The sequence below is a fragment of the Chenopodium album genome, chromosome 23, assembly GCF_948465745.1.
Source record: "Chenopodium album chromosome 23, dcCheAlbu1.1, whole genome shotgun sequence".
Taxonomy (NCBI): Eukaryota; Viridiplantae; Streptophyta; class Magnoliopsida; order Caryophyllales; family Amaranthaceae; genus Chenopodium; species Chenopodium album.
In genome coordinates, this window is record NC_137856.1 from 19,106,014 (window position 1) to 19,115,017 (window position 9,004).

Consider the following 9,004-nt stretch of genomic DNA (forward strand, 5'->3'; position numbering starts at 1 on the left):
TTGAAGGGAGGAACGATTATACCGAGCTTATCGTGGGTGTAAAACCCGCAAATGAACCTTTCTAACCTTCCCTTTGCTTCCTTGAACTTACTCCTTCAACCAATTGCTCCAAATTTATCTCCCAAAGAAAACCCCCAAATCAATATTCAAGGTTAGGGTTTGAGTAGTTTGGGTGATTTTTGGGGTTAAATGTGATAGAAGGAGGTAATAATTTGTGAAAATGGTGAAAAGGAGTGAAGATTTTTGTAAAAAGAGTTGAATTTGGGTGAAAATTTGGGTGAGAATGAAGATTTGAGTGGGTTTTAAAAGAGGAGAAAAGGAGTTCTAGAGAGAGAGAGAAGGAAAATCGTGTGATTGAAGAGTGAAAGTGAGGAAATTTTTTTTATTTTTTTTTTAAGTAAAACCCGTGGCTATAACAGCCATAATCGACGCTGCACGGACGTGCCAAATTTGGCACGGACGTGCAGTTTCGATCAGTTTCAATCTTACCTTCTGCCTGATTTGGCACGGACGCGCTGAATTTGGCACGTCCGTGCCAAATTTCGAAGTACTTTGGGCACTTACTGCCTGATTATGCACGGACGTGCGATGTTCTGCACGTCCGTGCTGACCTGATGCTGTACTTTTTTTTTTTTAATAATAATAGTAAGGCATAATAATAATAATAAAATTATTATTATCACCATTATTATTATTATTATTATTAAAATTGCCTACTACTTCATTTTCACAAAAACCTTTTCTTACTTCTCTTTTCATCAACACCTACAAAAGACATTGAAAGAAAAGTTAGTAATAGTAAAGTGATGGAAATTAAGTAATAGCTTATTGAGAGAGAGAGAGTTGAGAAACTCGGGTTGCCTCCCGGAAGCGCTCTTTTAACGTCACTAGCTTGACGACCTCCACACTCAGGAGATAAGATTACATTGAGTTGATTCTAAAACACCCATATGAGCACCCTCGTAGTAAAGCTTGAGGCGATGCCCATTCACCTTGAAAGATCTCTTGTCGTCCATATCCCAAACTTCCACGGCTCCATGAGGAAACACTTCCTTGACGACAAAAGGCCCACTCCACCTTGATAAAAGTTTCCCGGGAAACAAATTCATCCTAGAGTTGTAGAGGAGTACCTTATCGCCCTTTTGAAATGCTTTCTTTTCAATGTTCCGGTCGTGGCAATCCTTAGTGCGATTCTTATAGTTGCTAGCACACTCATAGGCTTCCAACCTTAGCTCTTCAAGCTCATGCAAATCAAGCCATCTTTGCTCTCCCACGCTAGCCAAGTCGAAATTAATCTTCTTGATCGCCCATTGGGTTCGGTGCTCAAGCTCCACCGGTAGATGACAAGATTTTCCATACATTAGCCGGTATGGAGTTGTGCCTATTGGGGTCTTGTACGCCGTCCTATATGCCCATAGAGCGTCGTCAAGCTTTTCCGACCAATCCTTCCTATTCTTAGCAACCGTCTTCTCGAGGATTAGCTTTATTTGACGGTTAGACACTTCCGCTTGTCCACTTGTTTGTGGATGATAGGTAAGGCCGAATCTTTGGTGGACCCCGTGCTTTCTTAGCATCTTTTGAAAAGCACTATGAACAAAATGTGAACCATTATCACTCACCACCGCCCTTGGAATACCGAATCTTGGGAATATGACTTTTTTGAACATCTTCATGACAACCTTGTGGTCATTGGTTGGGGAGGCAATGGCTTCCACCCATTTTGATACATAGTCGACCGCCACAAGGATGTATTGATTTCCATGAGAATTCGGGAATGGCCCCATGAAATCCATACCCCAAACATCAAATACCTCAAGCTCAAGAATCGGTTGTTGGGGCATCTCATTGCGCTTGGATATGTTGCCGGTTCGTTGACACCGGTCACAAGTCTTCACAAATCCCCAAGCGTCCTTGAAAATGTGAGGCCACCACAACCCGCTATGCAAGATTTTCAATGCAGTTTTGTTGGCTCCCATATGCCCTCCACATGGATCGGAATGGCACATCTTGAGCACTTCTTGCACTTGTTCATCCGGGACACATCTACGGAGCAAACCACCTACTCCTCGTTTGTAGAGAATGGGATCATCCCATACATAATGTCTTGCTTCTCTTTTTAGCTTCTTCCTTTGATTCTTGGAGAAATCGGGTGGACATTCTCCACAAGCCAAGTAGTTCACCAAGTCGGCGAACCAAGGAAGCTCCTTTTCATTCAAAATGTAAAGCACATCATCTCTCAATTCATCACATATAGGGATTTCGTCATCGCTAGCTTGCACATTTTCTAGTCGGGAAAGATGGTCCGCAACCACATTCTCGGCCCCCTTTTTATCACGGATTTCAACATCAAATTGTTGGAGAGATAAGACCCACCGAAGAAGACGTGGCTTGGATTCTTTCTTTGCAACAAGGTACCTAATGGCTGTGTGATCGGTATAAACAATAGTTTTGGAACCAATGAGGTAGTTCCAAAACTTCTCAAAAGCATGAACCACGGCAAGAAACTCTTTCTCCGTTGTGGTGTAGTTCCGTTGAGCTTCATTCAAGGTCTTAGACATGTAGTAAATCACGTGAAGCTTCTTCTCTACCCTTTGCCCCAATACTCCTCCAATCGCAACATCACTTGCATCGCACATAAGTTCAAATGGCAAATCCCATCTTGGCCCTTGCACAATTGAAGTTGAGATTAAGCCCTCCTTTAATTTGTTGAAAGCTTGGAGACACTTTTCATCAAAAATAAAGATGGCATCCTTTTGAAGAAGAGCATTTAAGGGTCTAGCAATTTGTGAGAAATCCTTGATGAATCTTCTATAGAACCCGGCATGCCCCAAAAATGACCTTACTCCTCTCACATTGATTGATGGCGGTAGCTTCTCTATCACTTCAACTTTGGCCTTATCGACCTCAATCCCCTTGCTTGAAATCTTGTGACCAAGGACAATTCCCTCTTCCACCATAAAGTGGCATTTTTCCCAATTCAAAACCAAATTGACCTTCTCACATCTTGCCAAGCACTTGCCCAAGTTGGACAAACAATCCTCGAATGAAAGGCCCCCTACCGAGAAGTCATCCATGAAAACTTCCATTTCGGCTTCAAGCATTTCCCCAAATATACTCATCATGCATCTTTGGAAGGTTGCCGGTGCGTTGCAAAGCCCGAAGGGCATCCTCCTATATGCAAAAGTTCCATAGGGACAAGTAAAAGTTGTTTTCTCTTGGTCATCTGGGTTTATAGGGATTTGAAAGAAGCCCGAATAACCATCAAGAAAGCAATAATACTTGTGCTTGGTTAGTCTTTCAAGCATTTGGTCGATAAAAGGGAGAGGAAAATGATCCTTGTTGGTGGATGCATTTAGACGTCTATAGTCTATACACATCCTCCAACCGGTCACCGTTCTAATTAAAATGAGATCACCATTCTCATTTTCAACTACGGTCATTCCTCCCTTTTTAGGGACCACATGAACGGGGGAAACCTATCTAGAACTCAAAATGGGGAAGATGATGCCGGCATCATGGAGTTTGGTGATTTCTTTCTTCACCACCTCCCCCATTTGAGAATTGAGTTTCCTTTGCCTCTCAATGGAAGGCTTAGCACCCTCCTCAAGTGTTATGTGGTGCATACATAAAGCGGGACTAATACCTTTGAGGTTATCTATGGTAGCCTAAAGCACCTTGGTGGTCTCTCAAAACACCATATAACATTTGAGTTTGGCACTCATTCAAAGAAGAATTCACAATAACCGAAAAAGTTGAATTGGGGCCCAAAAACTCATACCTTAGGTGTGATGGTAGAGGTTTCAACTCTACCATTGGAACACCCTTACCTTCTCTTGAGGTAGCTACTTCTAATGCATCATGTGTTGTGATTCCCATGCACATTTGCTCATCACTTGATTCCGTACTTCCTTCAAGCATCTCCTCATACAATGCCATCTCTTTGCTTTGGTCACCTATCTTTTCCTTATTCAAAAGGACATTCTCAAGGGCATCATTAGTAGTGAGCAAGTGCTCATGCATGGAAGTTACAATAGAATCAATAGTATCAATCATCATGCAATTATCAAGATTAGAGCTTGGATATTTCATGCTCTCATTCAAGTCAAATTCTATTACCTCATCTCCTACTTTTAGTGAAATTTTAGCACTTTTAACATCTATTAAAGCACCCGAAGTAGCAAGAAAAGGTCTTCCAAGAATTATTGGAATGTTAACATCTTCGTCCATCTCTAACACAACAAAATCCACCGGGATTACAAACTTTCCAACCCTTAGAGGAACATCCTCTACCTTACCCTTTGGGAATTTAATAGAGCGATCGGCCAATTGTAGGGTGATGTTGGTGGGTAGAAGTTCCCCTATCCCAAGTCTTTGGTATACCGAGTATGGCATTAGGCTAACACTAGCCCCTAGGTCACACAAAGCATTATCAATTTGCATCTTGTATATCGCACATAGGATAGAAAAGTTACCGGGGTCTTTCAACTTGGGTGGCATCTTATTCATGATAATAGCACTACAATTCTCGGTGAGATTCACCGTTTCAACCAATTCACACTTTCTCCTTCCACTCAAAATGTCTTTTAAAAACCTAGCATAATTAGGCATTTGCTTGATAGCGTCGGTAAAAGGAATTGAAAGATGAATTTGCTTCAATGTCTCAAGAAACTTTCCAAATTGCACATCTAATTTGTTTCTAACAAATTTATGAGGATATGGTAGCCTTTGCAATTGTTTTGTTTCCCTCTCTTTTTCTCTTTTCTCTTGACTCTCTTTTTCAAAATCATTCTCTTTTTCACATTCTTTTTCTTTCTCACATTCTTTTTCTCTTTCACCCTCTTGATTTTTCTCTTTTTCTTGCTCACAATCACTCTCAAGGGGAGGCTCACTCACGTTCACTCTCTCATTGCTTTTCTTAGGAACACTATCTTCCAACACCTTCCCACTCCTAGTAGATATGGCATTAACGAGCCTCTTAGGATCTAGTCCTTGGGGTGGAAGTTTGGAAGTGCTAGCCCCTTCCTTCAAAGCATTGGCCAATTGTGAAATTTGAGTTTCAAGCATTTTATTATGAGTCATTACTTCATTAAACTTCTTGTCACTCGTGGCCATGAAAGTGTTGAACATTTTAGCTTGACTTTCCATCATTTCCTCTAGATTAGACTTACTAGGTGATGCTTGGGCATAATAGTTATCTTGGGGAGCTCTATTACCTCTCACATTTGAATTGGAAGCATTTTGATTAGAAAAACCTCTATTGTTATTGTTTTTCCAATTATTCCTATTATTAGAGTTCCCCCCTTGGTGATATTGGCCTTGATTCCCATAATTCCCTTGATTATTATGGTTATGGTTACCATAACCACCTTGTTGGTTGTAGTTACCTTGGGGATTTTGGTCCCTTTGGTTCCTATTACCCCATTGGTTTTGGTTATGGTAATCATAATCATTTGCTCTTTAATTATAAGCATTTCCCCCTTGTTCCCTTCGATTAGGTGGTAAATATCTTTGATTGTCATTCCTATGTCTATTATCATACGACAAAGCATTGACCTGTTCATTTTCATTATCATTACCCTCTTCATAATGGGATTGGGGTTGAGAATCATAATTACAAGAAGAGGTATCATGGTCATATGACCCACAATTTTCACAAAACAAACACCCATGTGGCATGATATTAGATGTAGAAGGAGAAGAGTTAGAATTCATACCTCTCCCCTTAGATTGGGAGGGATGCTCTTGTTGTGAAGTGGAAGTCTCTAGCTTTGCCTTGATAGATGTCATCTCCTTGCCAAGATTGGCTATTTGAGATGTCAAATTATTGATGGCGTTGAGGTGATCAACGGAGTAGACCGCATTCCCTCCTTTGCTTAAAGACTCCCTCTCTCCTTCTTGCCAATCCATGTGATGTCTCACCACATCCTCAATTATCTCGATGACTTGTTCCTCCGTTTTGTTCATAATCGGGCCACCCGCTCCCGCATCCAAGCTAGTCTTTCCTTGCGGGCTCAATCCCCCATAGAAAATTTGAAGCACTTGATATGATGGAATGCCATGATGAGGACACTCCCTTTGATATTCTTTGTATCGTTCCCATGCCTCATATATGGTTTCACTAGCCCTTTGACGGAAGCCTTGGATTAAAGCCCTTGCTTTGGCCGTCTTCTTTTGAGAATAGAATCTCCCTATGAAGGCCGTGGTGACCTCGTCCCAAGTTCTCAAGGAGTTAGGCCTCACCTCCTTCTCAAGCCATTCAAGAGCCCTTCCTATCAAAGAAAAAGGAAATAGCTTTAGTCTCACAAACTCTTGAGTTACCCCATTTACCTTGATTGTGTTGCAATATTTCTCGAACTCGTTCAAGTGTGCAAGAGGGCTCTCATGTTTTGCTCCACTATATTGCCTCCTTTCAATCAAATTTATCATCGCGGGCCGAATCTCAAAGTCATTGGCTTGAGTGACGGGTGGAGCAATGCCGCTTGAAGCTCTATAAGCTCCCGGAGTTCCCAACTCCTTTAAAGGTCTTTGAGGTGGTGGTTCCGCGTCCCCCATTTGATCTCGATCCTCCTCGAAATTGGTCTCTCTAGTTGGGGAAGTATTGAACGGCCTAGAACCGGCTTTTTTTCTCCTTCTATAAGTTTGCTCAATCTCGGGATCGTAAGGTACCAAGATCCTGTTATGAGTTCTGCGCATACACTCTCAACAAACGCAATTAGTACCAAGGCTACAAGTGTAGCCAAAAAGAAACAATTCTTTTTGAAATTTTTATGGTTTATGGTGAACTAGACTCAAGTAATCAATTAGCAATCAACAACACCGTTCCCCGGCAACGGCGCCATTTTGATGGGCATTAGAACGGTCGCTTATTCCACACTCAATCAAACACATTTATTAACAAACACCTTACAAACCAAGCATAATGACAAGTAAGAGTTCGGTCCACAAGGAACGGGATATGGTTGCTAAAGATCTTAACACTTAAGCTAATTCGAAGTCAATGGTGAATTGGGGTTTCGTCAAGTAGACAAACAAACTATGGTTCTAAATCAATGGATTAAAGACACTAGGGAATGGGATCCACTCAACCAAGGCAATTAGGCAAACGGGAGTAAAATAGACAAGTTATAGCAAGGACTATATGTAAAATCAACCTCATGCAATAAGAAAACAACTCACACTACTAAACATAGATTCCTCATTAGTCTAGCAATAGATGATACATAATCAAATTACAATAAGTAATGACATACTCAATTTACACTTCCATGTCAAATTAGGCACATCATGCTATCAAGCTCCTAAGTCAAGGGTTGCTAATCCTATCATGAAGAACTAACAAGCAATCTCATATAATCAATTTAATTGCAATACAAACATCAATGTTTCTCCCATATTTGCATAACTAACCCAAAAGGTTGAGCTTCACCCAACCCCTAGCAAGAAGACTACTCCTAACTCATATTTATAAACATGCAATCAACAATTAGGGTTCTAACTACTTCAATAATTGGGAGAAAGTGGTTAACGATTGAAATAACTATCATCCAATAACAAATTACCAAGAACTTAAGAAGATTTAAATGACATGCAAAAGCAAATGAAATCAGACATTAAGTAGAAAAAGGTTGGAGAAATTACTAATTGAAGCCTGAAATTGAATAACAATGGAGGAACTTGTCTTCTACAATGATTGAGATTGAGAATTCCAAACTAATAATTGAAATCTAACTAATGATTTGAGAGAATTTATGTTTCTACAACTACAAACTAAGAGGAAGCTCTGAAAACTTGGATTTTTTACAATACAGTCTAAGGGGGTATTTATATGACCCTCAAATAAAAAGGACGGAGAAAACAAGAGTCGGGATTTTCTGCAGGTGCGCACGGACGTGCCAGGGGTGGCACGGACGTGCAGCCAAGGTGGCACGAACGTGCCACCCTAAGCACGGACGTGCAGATTTGGGCAGTAGCTCAGATTTGGCCAAGCTAACTGCACGGCCGTGCAGTTTATGGCACGGACGTGCTGGCTGAGATGCACGGACGTGCTGAAGCCTTGCACGTCCGTGCCAAATCAGGCAGAAGCTTGGTTTGACTGAGACTGTCCTGCACGGCCGTGCAGGAGATGGCACGTCCGTGCAGGGTCTTCTAGGCCCTTTTCTTCACATTCTCTTCAGTTTTTCTCCTTTGTTACGGCTTCTAAACTTGGTTTGTTATCCATATGCTTCAAATCATCGGTTTTTGGTCCTGAAAACTCAACAAAAACACTTAAAACTCGTGAAGCAAGGGATACACAAAAATTGAATGAAAATAGGATAGAAAGTGAACCAAAATGCTAACATTTCAAGTAAACAAGGTTCAAAAATCACCCTAAAATCGTATCAAATAACAAGTTATCAAGTATTTAATCTTTAGAGTTCTTAAATCCATGTTCCATTCAATACATTTTATAAACCAATCCAATTCATATTCCATTTTCCCAAATCATAACTTATTTTCCTCTTTTCGTGCCTTTAAGCCAAAATAATTCATTTCGTGTCCATTTTATAAAAACGTTTATATCAGTTTATTTTGGTCCATAATCTGGGTCCAATTGTTAAATATTTGGATAGGGCTTTAAAAGAGCTTTCCAACGATATATTATAAGCCCAAATCCGAGTTATAACGAATAAGTTATGGCCAAAATACTAAACTGAGTTTAAATCGAACCTAAGCCCACCTTACCTACGACCCAATGATCATTTGGAGGGTCCAAAAGATTTAATCTCATTCCTAAACAAATTAGGATTAAATGGAAGCTTCTATAAGCTTCTAAAAGATCTTAATTATCATTTTTGAAAAGATAAGATTAAAGAGTTTGAAATTGAATAAAACTTTTCTTTTTGAAAGTCCTAATTTAATTCGAATTGAACGACGTTCAAAGATTGACAGATATTATTTTCGTTCCTCACTGTTTTTATCTGATTCATAAATGCTTGGATAGCTCTTGAAATTATCTTTCCAATGA

At 40.3% G+C, this 9,004-nt stretch overlaps 1 non-coding gene across 1 annotated transcript; it reads left to right on the plus strand.

Moving 5' to 3' along the window:
- The first annotated feature begins 6,052 nt into the window (after positions 1-6,052).
- LOC145609763 (small nucleolar RNA R71) lies at positions 6,053-6,158 on the plus strand. The gene has a single exon (XR_014106064.1). It is a non-coding gene; the product is annotated as a small nucleolar RNA R71 (small nucleolar RNA).
- Positions 6,159-9,004: the final 2,846 nt, after the last annotated feature.